Source organism: Pinus tabuliformis, chromosome 4_2, assembly GCF_031772625.1.
Source record: "Pinus tabuliformis cultivar Carrire ecotype Pingquan chromosome 4_2, CPIR1, whole genome shotgun sequence".
Taxonomy (NCBI): Eukaryota; Viridiplantae; Streptophyta; class Pinopsida; order Pinales; family Pinaceae; genus Pinus; species Pinus tabuliformis.
In genome coordinates this window covers 830,470,601-830,488,687 of record NC_142304.1, presented here as the reverse complement: position 1 = coordinate 830,488,687, position 18,087 = coordinate 830,470,601, and the positions used below count along the sequence as shown (strand labels likewise).

The window sequence follows — 18,087 nt, the reverse complement described above, 5'->3', positions numbered from 1 at the left end:
TTTATACAAACATTAGAGCCCAGTTCCTTGACTATATGAAATACTAGGCATGAAGTGAAACATGGCCTTGGTGGAGGACTTATTTTCCAGTTGATGACTGTCGTCAAACTGGGTTGTGCAAGATTATAAATAAGACACTATATCATGTCCATTCTGACAGGCATATCAAAACATTCTTTTACCCTTCTGATTACAGCAAAGAACCTTTAGATGTGATTCTTCAAATGTTTTGGATCAAATCATGTTGCTAGAACACACTCATTGAGTTCTCTATTGTTTCTGATTTCTGCCAGAGCTTTACTGGCATATCTGACTGAAAAGTTTGAACTTTATGAAATGAGTAGTGAGTTTTATTCTGAAATGAACTATATTGTGTATTTCTTGAGTACTTGTTTTGTACCTGTGATATTCATCTGCATCAACCTCATAGCCCAGTTTCTGCAATTTTAAACAACAGTTATTAGTCACAATCAAACAGCCTAAATCCTCCAATCAATGATACCTCTATTCTGCTCCAAGAAGTTGTCACATGGTGATGCTTAAAGGGGAGTGAATAAGAATTAATTTTTCTTGCAGGTTGAAAATGGAAGGGGGGCGGGGCACGAACTTACTCTCAGCCCAGCCAGAGTGCTCCCATTGGTTTTATAAAACTCTGTACGGAGGCTGGAAACAATTTCTCTGCTGAATCCGAAAACTTGTGCAAGAAACTCTGCAACAACATTAATCAAATCCATGACACAGCATCCAGGGAAAAAAAAAACCAATTGAATTCTAATAGAGGAAGGCAAAATTAATCTGTATCTAAAACTTAATTCACAGCATACCATCAATATTCTTGCGGCAGGCTGTAGCAATGCCTGTACTGGAAGGATACAGAGTATCATCCAAATCTGTGACAAAAAAAACAGTGTCTAATTAATTTTGGAATTGCTGGCAAAATGTTCATGATAAATCCAATTAAAGCTATGCGGAAAACTTTAAAATTGAAACAGAATCCACGATTTCTTCTGCATTCACGCCACGCATTCCGAAGAGCAGACAATCGAATTGAGTGGTTGAGAGTTCCATGGTATTCATATAACAAAATTCCTAAATACAGAGATCTTGATTTTAACAAAACTGGAAGAAAAGAGAGGCAATTGATGTTTGCTCTGAGATTCTGAAAATCACATTGAATATGCAGAGAAGTTATAGAAACTGGAGAATTAAAATCTACGCAAGCTTAATCAACCTGTCTCATTCAACGGTAGTTACATGTGCCAAAATAAAAACCTGTCTACTGTGGAAGAAGAACAGTGCTTGCCAAAAGCCAGGGAAGAAGAACAGCAACAAGAACAGTGCTTGCCAAAAGCCAGGGAAAAAGAACCGCAACAACAACTCGCAGACCAAAGAATATCTTCAAGAGTGACATAAAAGAATGAGAAAAAGCGGTAAGTGAAAAGAAGGCAACTCAACCGATATTTGGAGAACAAAATTTATAGTGCAATGGCCAATAGTTATAAATCAACACCACACTGCCTGCAAAGATGATGAGATATATGCAATTGGATTTGAAAAACACTAAAAATGTCAATGAAAACGATTTATGTAACAGTAATATTGCTCTGAACCCTCAAAACTGGGAAAATAAGGGAAGGAACTTCCCTTTACTGCTCTTCTTTTCAAGACAAGGAGATCGTTGATGTTGGAACCAGCAATTTATAATTTACAAAAAAAGACAAAAATATTAAAATCGCTTGTTATTAAAAAAGCTAAGTCTGGCTACAGCTGCAATGAATTTAACAATAGTCAATTAAATAAGAAAAAGAAAAAACATCTTCTAAGGGCAAAGCAGAGATCTTAAAAGAGAGAATTGCTGCGAGAAGAGCTCAGAAATCTCATATGAACATTCAGCAAAGGTTATCTCTGAGACTAGGAGAAAGTTGGCAATAATGTGTTTTCGACTTTTTAAGTTTTGTACTATTGCTCCAAAGTTTAGATAGATCTATTGCAAAATTCCCTGCCATAATCTTTTGATCCCTAGCAAAATTCCCTGGCATAATCTTTACTGCCTTAGATGCCTTCCCCGTGAAGCTTGGATTGCTTGCCAACATTTTTGCTAGCTGCAGAGTGAGCTTGACAATCTTTATATCTGATTTGGGAGTGTTGAGATTTATCTCTGCGAGGGATGGCTGCCACCCAAATGCAATTCCGGTTTGTCCGATTTCACTTCAAATTCTCTGTAACATACATTAGCTTTGGGCCAACAACTTGTGATCTCCGGAGATGGTTTCCGACATGTTGTGTTGTATTAAAACTTAATTTAAGAAACAAATTTCTGTAACAAACAAAAGCTCAGATCAAAGAGTTCAAGTGATTCTAAGAGCACGGTTCAAAACTTTGCATACATTCGTTTTTGATATAGTCGATTTTTCAATACTCCTTTGATTTTACACAAACGCAAAAAACATCATGCAAAGTTTATCTCTGAATAGTTTTCTGTTGCATGGTTTAAACTTCTGCATGGTTGAAATTGTTGCATAGTCCAAACCTTTGCATAATGAGTTTTAGACTTAATCGATTTTTTGACACTCTTGATTTTATGCAGAGGCAAAGAAAACATTATGCATAACTTACCTTTGTATGGTCTAAAAATTTGCCACAGTGGCCTTGCCACATGGTCTCGCCACCATGGAATTGCCACATCACCTAAAACATGTTGTCTACATGGACTCCACCACCTTGCCATGTTAATAGGTTAGGAAATTTCTAAATTTCCTTTAAAGAAATGATTTTTTCTCAAGTTTAACATTCTCCCATTTTTCCAAAATTACCCCTTTTTCGAAATTGACTTGCTTGAGTTCATTTTTTCCATGTTTGCTCCAAGCTCACCCTTGTACTAAGAATTCAATCTATGTGATGCTCCTTGAGCACCAATTAAGTCAATTTAACCCTAAAATTTGGGGCTTTCACCCAATTTTCCCTTAAGACACTTTGCAACCTTAGATTTCCACCACCATAGGTTGAAATTGGTTGAGATTAAAAATTAAAATTGAAGTTTTGTTGCTAGGGCCCAATCTCTAAATTTTTCTTGAGATCTCCTTTAGATTCACTCGAATAATTTATGTTATTTCATTTGTAATATTTAGTTGCAATTTTTTTTCTATGCTTGAACAGAAGCATTTACATCTCTCTCTATATATATGAATATATATAAAGATTTATAACACCATTGAACATTTAGTACAGTTTCCATCCCTTCTGCAAAGTTGCATACCAGTGACAACAATGGCCTTCACATCATTTCTCCTCATTGCTTTGTCATATTTTTCTTTCAAGCCTGCAAGAATTGTAAATAAAACCAATTGAATGGTTACTACAGATATTAAGTTAAATGGTAACACATATGCTAATGCATTACTTACACCCAGATATCAACACACAAATGCGTATGTCATTAAGCCTTCTCTTTCAATGAACATAAAATTATGACGTAGTCAACTACTTACTGGACAGTAATATGATGAATTTGGTAAGGTTGACCTATGATTTCGAATTGGTATGTGCAAATTAGTAGGCCTTGGAGGATTGGTTTGCATTTTATAATCATTTTAATTGACCTTATCTGTCCTATCCTCATATGGCAGAGCTGATATCAGTTTGCTGCTGCCATGATGCCCTTTATTTCCAGCCACAGCACAGTTTCTTTACTGCTGAAGCATTTCTCAGTTTCAATTTGCCTACTGGTGCATGTGATGCTGTTTGCAAGGCATAGGAAAATAAACCTTTTCTGCCACTCCCATGCCATTGCTGACTTGTTGTGGCCCATCAAGGGTGCTCTTGCTGGCTGGGGTCTGATGGACTTGAGTTGTCTCAAATCTGCATATCCTGTGGGGATGTGGTGTTTCCACTCACACCCCTTCAACATTTTATAGGTAACCCAAAGCCAGACTGCGTAGTATGTAAACTGGCCATGGCAAATCATTAAAAGTACTTCTCGTTTTAAAATCATTACGGGATGAATCGATGTTCTTTGTTTTTATCACAAAACACTATGGATGTTTGAATTAGCTGTCCCTTTAATATCATTTTCCAAATCTTAAACGGTTAATATATGGTGTTGTTCAACCCGATTTGCAGTAGGTCTTGACCTCGAGATGTGGCGTGCGTCCATAGGGAATTGTCTCCTCACTGGACAGAAAATGATTTCATCAAGGAACCGCCCAACGTGCGTTCGAGTCTCGACCAGGCTAGAGATTTGGCCAAGCAATGCAACGAGATGTCATACAGCAGGAAGCTTCTGATGCAGAGGGCTCTGGACATGGTGGCCGCTAAACTGAACTTGCATTTGCATGACCTGGATCTTTTGACAAAGAGTGGGGTATTGAGATCCTCAAATGCAATAGTGCTTTCGATGCCCGGACGGGGTGCTGGGCGAGAAGATGTGGTGTTTTTTTATCAAGGATCTTTTTGCTAGATTCTAGATTGGCAACGCAGATTTTTAGGCCTATTTGAAACATACTTTTCAAACGAAATGCTTTGCAATCTCTGGTTCAGCTCTTGGCTGAGGATGATAAAAATGCAGTTATTGTGGCCGGGGAAGGCGATATTGGCTACTTGGTGCATTGGTTGGATTCGAATATAGCTGTTATTCGGGAGCTTGCGGCCATGGCTGTGTCTGTTCTTTCTTTGACCGATGGGTGCAAGAATATCCTCGTTGTGGAGGGCGCTTTAGGTCCATTGGTTCGGCTCCTGGAATCCGGGAGCTCGTTGTGTAAAGAAAAGGCTGCGACGGCCATTGGAGGGCTGACGAGCAATGCAGAAAATGCTTGGGGAATTGCAGCTTATGGTGGGGTTTGAGTTCTGATTCATATTTGCAAATCGGGAACCCCGGCTGCACAGGCCATGGCTGCAAGGGCGCTGAGGAATGTGGCCGCTGTGGAAGAGATAGGGAAAACGATGGCGGAAGAAGGGGCGATTACTGTTCTGCTCAATCTGGTTTCTTCTGGTATGCCGTCTACGCAAGAAAATGCAATAGAGTGCCTGCATGCAATGGCTTCCCAAGATGAGAAAATGTGTCAGTTGATTGCCAAAGAAGGCAGAATTCAAACCTTGTTACGTCTTTTAGAAGAACCCACTACGCCCAAATCGCAGGAGCTCGTCATCAGAGCGATAAATAGTCTTTCTGCTTCTGTCAGCACTGCTAAGGCCTTGGTTTCTTCTTCAGGGTTTCTGAAGCAGTTGGCTTCTATTCTGAAAAATGGGCATTCGACTGTCCAGCAACTGGCTGCTTCCTCTATCTGCAATCTTTCATTCAGCAATGATAACCAAGAAGGCATTGGGTGAAGCAGGGTGTATTCCCCCTCTGGTGAAGATGTTGGAAGCCAAGCCAAGCACATCTCAGGAGGCGGCTGCTCAGGCACTTTCTGCATTGCTCGTTGTGCAGACCAACAGGAAGGAATTCATCAAGGATGACAAGAGCGTGGCCCGTCTGGTGCAATTGCTGGATCCCAGAAACCAGACTGTGGCTAAAAAGTTCCCCCTTTCTGCATTGTTGGCTCTCTCAACCAGCAAAACCTGCAGGAAGAAGATTGCCACAGCTGGAGCATGTCAACATCTGCAAAAGCTCGCAGAGATGGAGGTTGCAGGTGCCAAGAAGATTCTTCAAAGACTCGCAGGAAGCCGGCTCCGCAACATCTTCAGCAGGAGATGGAGAGAATAACTGATCCAACAGGTACAGAAAACCCAACATCTACACCTAAACCACAAACCCTATTGCTATCAATTATAAACTTTAATGCTCTCTTATTTCAATATCTGCTCTGGCTCTCCCTTCTCCTAAATCCAGTCCCTCTCCTTATCACCATAATTGGTGCTAACATCATCAGCTGCCATTGCATAAAAATTTATAGTATCCAGCATGCGGGTTTTGCTCCTTGCCCTCTACAGTTACCATGTTTTATATCTCTAAATTCTAATTATTCGACTTTTAGGCCTTGTTTCATAATCACCACTGGGTCATGAAATTACCCTAAAATCAGATGCAGAAGGGTGTTAATTACTAAGGTTTGTTTAGGTCCGTGCCATTTATTTCAGAAGGCAAGGATTGTCCCAGTGTTTTCGGGCTTATATAATTTATTTATTGAGAATTTGTCTTGTGATCAAGAACTCTTGATCCAGGTGCCAGCCGTTCTGTTGTTTGTGCATATTCTGGTATGGGTTGACACAGTTGGGAGAGGAATGCAATCCTCTGAACTCATATCATATATATTGCCAAAATATTATACCTGATATGATTGGATGGGTAGCTAATTCAGTAGTTAACACATTTTTTACTAACGTGATAAGCATTATGCTTCAGTGTGTTTAGTAGTTCTAGCATATCTGTGCAATCACTTCAAAGATCAAATAATCTGTACAAGGTTTTCGGACCAATTTTGTTCATAGTATCAGCGGTGGCTACAAGGGGTGTACTGTGTCTCGGATTCCTCTTTTACTGATATTGAAATAAACAATACAATGTAATAATTTAATCTGATTTGTCAAGCACAAATGCCATGCCTGTGTTTCTTTCTATTGTTCCTGTCCATGGTTTTTGGACCAATTTTGTTCCTAGTATCAGTGCTACTGGTGACTACATAAGCTTTATTGTCTCAAATGCTTCTTTACCTATACTGAAATAAACTATATAATGTATTAATTTAATCTGATTCCTCAAAGCACCAATGCAGTGACTATACTGTTTCTCTCATGGTTCTATTTCCAAACACACAGCGAGAAGAGACTCTCTATTGTTCATCATCCACCGTGTATACACCAAGAATCAGGATTCACTAACAGGTTAAGGTATAAATCAAGAGTATTTTGGCATTGAATTGCATATTTATCATTAACATATTTAGACCTACATTCTGGAGTGACAGGCCACAACAACAACACATTATGTTGTATTTCAATAGTTAAAAGAAATGTGGCTTAAGGAAATTTTATATAGATCAGAAAACACAGTCGAACATCTTTTCAGTTGAATAGAAACCTAAATAATTACATACATTGGTACGTAAATAACAAAATATGAAGAGTAGGTTTGATCCTATGCATGCAATGGCATAAATATCTATCTTTACTTATATCTATTTACACTGGAACAGCCTTTTCTCATAATCAAAGTGTTTAATAACTCTGGTTTCAAATTTACAGAATGATTTTCTGTTTCTGTTTTTATGATCAAGTTGATTTTATAATTTGCAGTTCACTACTTGGCAAATCGATTGAAGTTGGTAGACGATGTTTTTGATATAGGGCAAGAGAAACACAGAGCTATAACTCTCTGCTTTTTAGGTACCTATGTTTGATTCTAGACCTGGGAAACACAGAGTACTGTCTGTTTATTAGGCAATTGTGTTTTTCATTGACAAAGGATGAGACAAAAACTTTAATAATAGATGACACATGCATTTGTTTCTCACATGAAAAAAACAAAATGTCATATTGCCCATCAAAGACGAAGAAGGTAGCATACCTTCTTCACAAAATGATATTCAAGGGGAAGCGATCCACTATTTTAGTAGTTTATATAAGGCCAGAGAAGGAGTTTGTTTTTATTGCCAGAAAGAGTTTATAAATTTATTTTTTTCCATGGTAAATGCAGAGGAGAATGCACATTTGGAGAGGACAATAACTGAATAGGAGGTGTTGGGCACTCTGAAATCAATGACAAAGTAGAAGAGTCCATGACCAAGTGGTTGGTTGGCGGAGCTCTTCTTACATTTTCAAGACATTATGTCAAGGGAGCTCATAGAATTGGTAGAGGAATCTAGGTCAAAATGCAAAATATCGGGGTGACCAATGTTATGTTCGTAGCACTCATCCCAAATACTGAGAAACCCTCAACCTTTTTTGACTTTCGACTCATATCATTATGTAACACAACCTACAAAATGATTTCTAAAATCATTGCCAGCAGGCTCAAAGAAACTCTATCAAGGCATGTGACTCTAGAACAATTTGGCTTTTTGGACAACTGACAGATACATGATGTGGCTACAATCACTCAAGAGTGTATCCACATTATCAAATCTTTTCAATTGGAGGCAAGCATCATGAAGATAGACTTGATCAAAGCCTACGACGGTGTTGATTGGGAACTATTGAAGATGATCCGACACAGGATAGGATTTGGTGTCAATCTTGTACATTAGATCATGACATGTGTGACTTCATTGAATTTTGCAGTAATTATTAACGAGATTCCTACTAATTTTTTTAAGGATTCTACAGGGCTCAAACATGGATACACACTTTCTCTCCTTTTAGTTTTGCTTGTTATTGAAAGTTTGAGCAGAAGGATCTTGGAGGCATGTTCCAGGCCTAACATTTTAGGCTGCAAACTATCTCAGAATGTCACATTATCTCACATTATGTTCATTGATGATGTTCTAGTTGTTGGGGTGGCTAAATTGTCTGAATGGCGAGTCTTCTATCAGATTATAAGTAGATTCGGGGAGGCATCAGGTCTGTTATTAAGCAAGGGAAAATCTACTTTAATTTCTATGAAACATGAGGATGAACTGATATTGGAGATTGTTAAAATCTTTGCTGTCAAATCAATAAATATGGATGATGGCTTTCATTATTTGGGCTTCTTTCTGAAGCCAAACAGTTATGAGGTAAAGACTCGTTATGGATTACCAAGAAATTTGAGAAGATCATTGATCTCACAAGTGGTTGTCGAAGGGTGGGAGACTAATCTTGATTAAAGAGGTCACGCTAAACATCTCCATATACTGGATGCATTTATTCAAGTTTCCCAAAAAGATCATCAACAATATTTAGTCAATAATAGCCCCAAAAAAAATTGGGTTGGTCATGGTATTACTCAGAAATTTCACTTGGTCCATTTCGAGGTGCTGACAAGACATATAGAAGATGGCGGTTGGGATATCAAAGTCCCAAAACATTTCAATGTGGCTCTGCTAGTGAAAAATCTATGGAAGGATTTAAACGATGAAGGAATTTGGCAACTTATTATTAGAGCCAAATATCTAAAAACTGACTAAATGATTAGTTGGCATAATGCAGGGGCTCTGGAAAAGAAGGAAAATACACATATTTGGACTAGTATGATGAAGCTAAAGCATTGGCTATTGGGAAATTTGAGGTGGGAGGTAGGCTTGGGGACGAAGGTGGAGATTGGATTGGCATCCATAAAAGGTATGGCTATTACAAATGATGAAAATATATTTGGCTATTACAAATGATGAAAATATATTTGTTTTATTATTAATGATGAAAGTAGGTTGTTTTTTCATCCTGAAAAAAAATAAATAAATAAATCCCTCAGTTTTTAATTCATAAATACATAAACAAAAAAAATTGGGTTGGTCATGGTATTACTCAGAAATTTCACTTGGTCCATTTCGAGGTGCTGACAAGACATATAGAAGATGGCGGTTGGGATATCAAAGTCCCAAAACATATCAATGTGGCTCTGCTAGTGAAAAATCTATGGAAGGATTTAAACGATGAAGGAATTTGGCAACTTATTATTAGAGCCAAATATCTAAAAACTGACTAAATGATTAGTTGGCATAATGCAGGGGCTCTGCTAGTGAAAAATCTATGGAAGGATTTAAACGATGAAGGAATTTGGCAACTTATTATTAGAGCCAAATATCTAAAAACTGACTAAATGATTAGTTGGCATAATGCAGGGGCTCTGGAAAAGAAGGAAAATACACATATTTGGACTAGTATGATGAAGCTAAAGCATTGGCTATTGGGAAATTTGAGGTGGGAGGTAGGCTTGGGGACGAAGGTGGAGATTGGATTGGCATCCATAAAAGGTATGGCTATTACAAATGATGAAAATATATTTGGCTATTACAAATGATGAAAATATATTTGTTTTATTATTAATGATGAAAGTAGGTTTGTTTTTTCATCCTGAAAAAAAAAATAAAAAAAAAAATCCCTCGGTTTTTAATTCATAAATACATAAAAAATCGCTTTATTAATTAACTCGATTGAAGCAATCCATCACTAGAGAATTTATAGCATAAAATTCTCCTCTCCCCTCTATATTTTCCCTGATTCGTTTCCCTTTCATATCATATATTTTGCCAAAATATTATACCTGATATGATTGGATGGGTAGCTAATTCAGTAGTTAACACATTTTTTACTAACGTGATAAGCATTATGCTTCAGTGTGTTTAGTAGTTCTAGCATATCTGTGCAATCACTTCAAAGATCAAATAATCTGTACAAGGTTTTCGGACCAATTTTGTTCATAGTATCAGCTGTGGCTACAAGGGGTGTACTGTGTCTCGGATTCCTCTTTTACCGATATTGAAATAAACAATACAATGTAATAATTTAATCTGATTTGTTAAGCGCAAATGCCATGCCTGTGTTTCTTTGTATTGTTCCCGTCCATGGTTTTTGGACCAATTTTGTTCCTAGTATCAGTGGCACTGGTGACTACATAAGCTTTATTGTCTCAGATGCTTCTTTACCTATACTGAAATAAACTATATAATGTATTAATTTAATCTATTCCTCAAACCACCAATGCAGTGACTATGCTGTTTCTCTCATGGTTCTATTTCCAAACACACAGCGAGAATAGACTCTCTATTGTTCATCATCCACCGTGTATACACCAACAATCAGGATTCACTAACAGGTTAAGGTATTTTGGCATTGAATTGCATATTTATCATTAACATATTTAGACCTACATTCTGGAGTGACAAGCCACAACAACAGCGCATTATGTTGTATTTCAATAGTTAAAAGAAATGTGGCATTTTCATTCAGTCTGTTATATCATCCAAGCTTTTTATCTTTCATTAAATTAAGGAAATTTTATATAGATCAGAAAACACAGTCGAACATCTTTTCAGTTGAATAGAAACCTAAATAATTACATACACTGGTACGTAAATAACAAAATATGAAGAGTAGGTTTGATCCTATGCATGCAATGTCATAAATATCTATCTTTACTTATATCTATTTACACTGGAACAGCCTTTTCTCATAATCAAAGTGTTTAATAACTCTGGTTTCAAATTTACAGAATGATTTTCTGTTTCTGTTTTTATGATCAAGTTGATTTTATAATTTGCAGTTCACTACTTGGCAAATCGATTGAAGTTGGTAGACGATGTTTTTGATATAGACTCTCTGCTTTTTAGGTACCTATGTTTGATTCTAGACTTGGGAAACACAGAGCACTGTCTGTTTATTAGGCAATTGTGTTTTTCATTGACAAAGGATGAGACAAAAACTTTAATCATATAGATGACACATGCATTTGTTTCTGGTTGGATAGGGGACAGCCTTACCTTTCAGCATCTCAAATGTATAAAGTCGTGCATTTTTCAAAAGCCATAGACGCCGCATATAACGCTGCTACTACGCAGCACCCACCACCACCACAATACCTGGGTGGTGCGTTCGCTTTATCCACGAAAGTGACCGACTACTAACTAAAGACGACACTACACAGAAGATTCCACTGGCCTGTGTTCGAAACGCCAAAAATCTCGTTTTAAGAGTATTGTCGTTGTCGTTGTCGCTTGGCTTTCCAGGTGGCATGGGTGCATAAAGGCAGAAAAGGGAGAGTAGATATATGCACTAAATGCGGATAAAGATGAAATGAATGGGCAGTTAGAAATAAGGTGAAGACAGGCACATGCCACCAAGTTATGTTTAGTCAACCGCTTTGTCAACACCCGCCTTTTTGCACATGGCTTTCTGCAACTTTTGCTCTCCTCCATTCTTAATTTCCTTTCTGTTTTAAATATGGTGGGGGAGCTTTGGCTAAACTCTGCATCCCTGTTTCACGATAAAGTTGACTAAAGCGTGGGCCACAGCCAATTTATCTATTCATCAGAGTTCTATTTGATACGGTCATTAACAATGTTTTGGATTGTGGTATTAAGGGTTAATTTAATTTGGGTGGGAATATGTCCGTCTCCTAGCGCCTTGGGCAAACACGGTCATTAACAATGTTTTGGATTGTGGTATTAAGGGTTAATTTAATTTGGGTGGGAATATGTCCGTCTCCTAGCGCCTTGGGCAAAGCTACCACATGCTCATAATCGGGATTACAAATTTTTAAGTGGAAACCATAGTACATTTCTAAACTTTGGCTCATTTCCAGAGTCCTGTGACCACACCAGTCCATGGTTGGCTCCTTGTGTTCAATTAATTCTGTGTATCTGTCAATTTAACTGCACTAGTGCTGCCATGGTATGGAATACCCAGCTATTATGTTCCATGCATTAATTTAGTATTTAATCACACATTAAGTTAACAGTTATATCCACATTAAGTTAACAGTTATATCCATCGAATAAATCATGTAAGGCTGATTAAATTTACATATTTGCCGTTATTTAATTGGGTGGAATGATTGTTATTTTTCCATGTGGATTTAAATCTTTACCAAAGACATGTTGAGCTTTGAAGCATCTTTGTTTTATTATAAAGTTGACTTAAATGTGGGCCAGAGCCAATTTATCTATTCATCAGAGTTTTATTTGATACCGTGATTAACAATATTTTGGATTTTCTTGATTGTGGTTATTTAATTCGGTGGAATGATTGTTATCATTGTTATCTTTTCCATCTAGGTTTAAGTCTCCACCAATGACAGGTTGAGTTTTGATATTTTGATGATTTTTGTTATAATGCGTTTGAGTATAATTGTAGGCTGACCGGTGGTTGGGTGAAATGATTGTTATCTTTCTCATCCAGGTTCAAATCTTCAGCTTTTGTATCTTGATGAATTTTATTATAATGGCTTACAGCCCCAGAGAAACACTCTTGAGTATAACTATGGGCTGGTTGGTGGTTCAGATCTATGTAAATACCATGTTGAGCTTTGATATATTAATAAATATTGTTATAATAATTGAAAAGGTTAATATCAACAATCTCACTCTTTCCTTCAACTATAAAAGAGGTTCAATTTGTTTCAACAGGTTCATTGCTTTTTTGTTTGATAAAAAAGAAATGTTTCACATTGTTGTCATAACAATGTTTCAATGCCCTAACACTGTTTCTGCTTGTCTAAGGCCCAAGACCCAGAGACATCTAGCAGGTGTGAAAGTCTGCCCCCTTACGGACCACTAGCAGGTTATTCCAGTTGGGGCGTGGTTTTCCTTGAATAAGAGCGATGCGTTAATTGTTAACAGCCAAAGATAATTGTCCTCATTGCTGGTTTGACAACTGAATTATGATAGGTTTTTCCACCTTGATAAAAGAAAACACAATATTTCATAATTTTATTCGATGAAAGTTGATCATAAATCATGAGCAAAGTAATGAAGTTCCAAGGTTGGTCATAAATCATGAGCAAAGTAATGAAGTTCCAGGGGATTCGAAGATCGTTTACTGCATTAAAATGCGAGAGTTACATGGTCCAGCTAGCCAGTCAATGTTACCAAAGTATAATGAAATATTTCATCAAATTGATCAAGAAAAAGCATGGAAAGGATATTAGTAAGGATAGCAAAAATGAAATAAGACATTCAATGTGTTCCTTGTAATATAGATATAAACAAAACATCTAAAGAAAAGTAATTGCATAATGATCCAGTCCAAGAAAACAAGGTTTTCCACAAACCAATTAACTCTTCTAGAAAAATTCAACAATTCCAATTTAATAATCCTATCGGCCTCTCTTTGTACCTTTTGGGACAATTGCTAGTGTTAGCATTATTTCACTTTGAAAAAATTAAAAGTTTTGTTTTTTTTGAATAAAAGTATTTTGTATTTCATTTCAAAATATAAGAATTATATATGTATCTCGGTGCAAAATCCAAATGAACTCAAGCTAGATTTAAATCTCCAATTACCTAAATAGGAACAGAAAGAAAACACATCCACACCAGCTTCAAACATGATCAAAAGTTCCATCCCTAATTAAGAGTAAATTGCACCCATAAGAATGAAGAGAAACCTCAACATCTAAGCACAATACGTGCATGTTGAGAATCAAAATCACAACATTACTATTTAATGAGAACCAAAGTCGCATAGTACAATTTGACAACCAACACTAATTACACCGAGGGGAAGGAAATAATCACAAGAGAGCCACAACCACGTTGTCCATTAAAAACATGTACTAAAAGCATCAACTTGATAACAGTCCAACACCATTGATAACCAAAAGTAACAGTTTGATAACCCCATTGACTTCCCAAAACCATAGAATCCAGTTATCGTGCATAAGGGAATGCACCAAATCAAAAATCATGAACCATGAAACCATAGTGCTGCCCAAAAGACCAGAGGACCAAAAAACCAAGAGAATCTTAATACTCATGGTTTGAGGAGAGCATATCAGATGTCCGAAGGCGATCATCCGCTGGAAGGTCAGAAAAATCTCTAGAAGCATAATCACTAAGAAAAAACCCCTCCATATTTGCCATACGAGAATCAACATTATCCAAGAAAAATCACATATTAGGAAGCATTCGCTTCATATCTTCCAAGGCAAAGAAAACATTGTAATTATTGACCTATTTGTCTTTGAAGATAAGGCACAACATAATTGTTAGCTTTTGGTTAAGGGCCAAGGAACTCAGGAACTGCCACCTCCTTTTCCAAAATCTTCCAGCAACTGGAAACCATTTATCATCCTCACTCACCAATTTTCAATCTAAATAATAAGGATGATCTCTTACTTCCATGTTCTATAGGATGAGAATCTCTCGTTGTACTTCCAAGGGGACCGCATCAAAAGCAGAGGCCACAATATCATTAGCAAAAGTTCAAACCCAATTATGCCCGTAATTATTGATACCTCCCCTTTGACTGCTCATTCTCTGTCTTGGAGGCATGAGTACTAAAGCAAATAGACACACAGGACATCGACTTGATAGCCCATGCCCAATGAAACTATATGAGGAATTGAATGGAAATCCTTCAAACCTGAACCAAAAAAATAAAAGGTCGTCACCTACAGACCAAACAAGAGATCTAGTACCTAGAATATTGTCCAGTTCTCCACAAATGAAATTCTAACCCGCAATGAGAACCAACCCAACTTTATGTCACCCAAACTAAATAGGAAACAACTACAACAGAAATTGAACACAAAGTCTTCCAAAAACAACAAAAGAAACCATCCAAAATCAACTAGTAACAGAAGACATTCTTCCAATTGACTCAGGGGTTTATCCACAATCGAAACACAAGAAACTACAGACCTTAAAGCAAAAACTCCCAAACCCACACAAGAATAGTCCCAAATGTAATGAATTGACCAGACCCAACGTATAGAGAATACTAGAGACCAACTGACCAACAAATAAACATATATAGTCCCATTAAACTAGGAGCATAGACAAAAATATAGACCCAAATTCTTGAAAAGAGAGAGTAATAACCACCAAATCCAGCGCGACCTAGAATGTACCAAAAAACTCACTTGATGCCAAATCCCAAAAAACAAAGCAAGTACCACCAAAAATCTCAATTACCACCACCCCAAGAGTCGTGCAAAAGAATTCACACCTTTAACCATTGCGAATAGTAACTAGGGATCCCACACAATAGATGAGACAATGTCCTAGCTTTCAAACACCAAAATAAAAACACTACATGAAGGAAGCCACCTACAAACATGACTAGTGCAAACAACAATGGAAGACAAGGATGTATCCTCGCCTCCCCTCTCGTACAATCTATAACCTCCCATTTTCGTAACCCAATACACAAATACACCTCACGCATCACCTCTCAACACACTAACAAAGATAAACACATTAACTACCATTTTCCACCCACCCCTGAGAATGAACAGAGTGTCCATCGGGTGCTCCCTTCGATGCTTCCATTGTGAGTCTAATACCACCCCATAGGGATGAAAAAAATAGAACTTTTATATATATATATAATGTGACGCAATTGCTTTAGGAAGAAACCAAATAAAATGATAAATGTAAAACTTTTATTAAAAATGAAATTCGAAAGAAAAAATAATAAATGAATTTCTTTAAACTTTCATCTGACACAAAAAAAAAAAAAAATGGCTTCTGTGTAAGGTGAGTAACAAAATTCCAACCCATTCTTGTAATCCTTGTAGTCCTTCGAGCCAGGACCAATAAGGAATTCATTTCTCTCCAGGTCATCGCAGAAGCATGCATTTTCGATTTTTGAAAAGTTGATAGTAATCCTCCCTCATAACATACTTTCTCGATAAATGATTTAAGGATTTTTGGGACTGGTAATTCGTATTTTAGTCAACGTTGTCTTTCATATCCTAGCATTTGGAAGATCAAACCCACAAGTCATACTAGAGTCTTTCATAGCTAAAAAATAACTTCGAGGAAGTTATTATCTTTCTTGGTTTGATTTTAGAGTTAGTTTCAGTTTTGAATTCCTACTTGCTAAACTTCCCTCTTGAAATTGACTAGACCATCTACTAAAAGACGCAGGTTTAAAAATTAATATGGGGGATTAAGGTCCCTTATCAAGTAAGTCATCAATTGTAATGACTTCATGATCATATTAGGAAATAGTGGAAGATGAAGGTTGATTCTTCTGCTTGATATTTGGCACCCCTAGGGATGCATGCTTAAAGATCATTTTACACACACACTGTAGAGGGGCTTTTTCTATAACTAGCTGTCAGAAAATACTTCCTGCCAAACACTAGATAAGAAAGGTGAAGGCTCCCAAGTTCAATAATTTTCTCTCTTTATGTATGCACAATAGATCTTACGATAAATACCAAGTCGGATGGGCTCAACAAAGCACTTTGTATCAGATCTCCGCACTTCGGCAGTAAGGCACTTGGGGTTGCCCAGGGTCAATGTCAAAACAAAATTGTAAAGCACTTGGGGTTGGGCCGGCTCAATGTCAAAAAAATAAGAAGTAAATAGCTTTTCATAGCTCGAAGATTCCAGAATATTAAATAATTATGTCTATATTGTTCAAACCACGACTTTTCATATTCAAATGCACTGTACACGCTTTAGGACTTGTCCTCCCCGGGTTTGAAGATAATTACATTATTTGACATTAATTGGTTGGAATCACAATCTTCGAAAATGAATTTAAATTTTATATGTATAAATATAACAATGAAATTATTGGATTCAATTTTGGGATGGGTATTAATGGTCTATTGAAACCCTGAGTCCATAAAGTGGCTAACATTCTATCTCTTAGTATGAAGGGGTGTATATGAGAGTCTAAGAAAATAACTAAAATGAAAAATGCATGACAACCAATGGCTGAATGTGCTATTTCAAATGGTCATTTTTAAGAGAAAATCACAAAACAAACCAAAAGGTGGGAGAACTCGAGGTCTCAACCAATTGTGGTTTTAGACTGACCACCAACTTTGAAACTATCAAAACAGTTTATGGAACAATTATTAATCTGGCTAGAAGTTGAAGTCTTATGCTAGTGGAAGTGCTCCCTAACACAAACTCTAGCAAAAACCAAAACCTTTTGCAGCAGATGGTTTAAGGAAGGAAACCAATAAAAAAAGCATGCTCATGAGGCATTGCTATGTCTCTAGCTACAAGTCTGAATTTGGCTATGGTCATCTCTAGTTGTGCGCTCATAAAACAGGTTCAAGTTGTGGCTTAGGCTCACTCAATAAATCTTCGAAGCATTAATCTTCAAAGCTACTAACCAACCATCAATTCCCCCGTGTCAGATACAAGGTGAAAATATGAAGAAGTCTTCACTGCAAGATCAGCCAATACTCGAGAACAAATTATGTGGTATGACTGGTATATATACAAGGTGAAAACATGAAGAAGTCTTCACTGCAAGATCAACCAATACTCGAGAACAAATTATGTGGTATGACTGGTATATCTTTTTGGTTGTTGAAGACCATTGCCAAGAAGTGATCCATCTAAGATGAATCTTCGTTCTTGTAGAATTTTGTTTCTGGAACATCTATCTGAATGATGAGTGTGCTTACCAAAATGTTCATAAGGATGAAGATCAAAACTTTGATCTTTCAAATGGCCAACTTGATTACAATGTTGGCATCTAATAATCTATGGTTGTTGTGCAACAAAAAGTAAGTGAAAATGGATCATCTTGAAGGAATCCAATGTTGCA

At 37.0% G+C, this 18,087-nt stretch overlaps 1 long non-coding RNA gene and 1 pseudogene across 1 annotated transcript; one reads left to right on the top strand and one right to left on the bottom strand.

Moving 5' to 3' along the window:
- Positions 1 to 313: 313 nt before the first annotated feature.
- Positions 314 to 1,487, bottom strand: LOC149172249 (uncharacterized). Its single transcript, XR_016259076.1, has 4 exons — positions 1,000 to 1,487; positions 825 to 890; positions 612 to 709; positions 314 to 438 (listed from the first exon to the last, which is right to left on the bottom strand). It is a non-coding gene; the product is annotated as an uncharacterized LOC149172249 (long non-coding RNA).
- A 2,163-nt stretch (positions 1,488 to 3,650) lies between these two features.
- On the top strand, positions 3,651 to 6,050 carry LOC149172248 (uncharacterized; annotated as a pseudogene).
- The last annotated feature ends 12,037 nt before the right edge of the window (positions 6,051 to 18,087 follow it).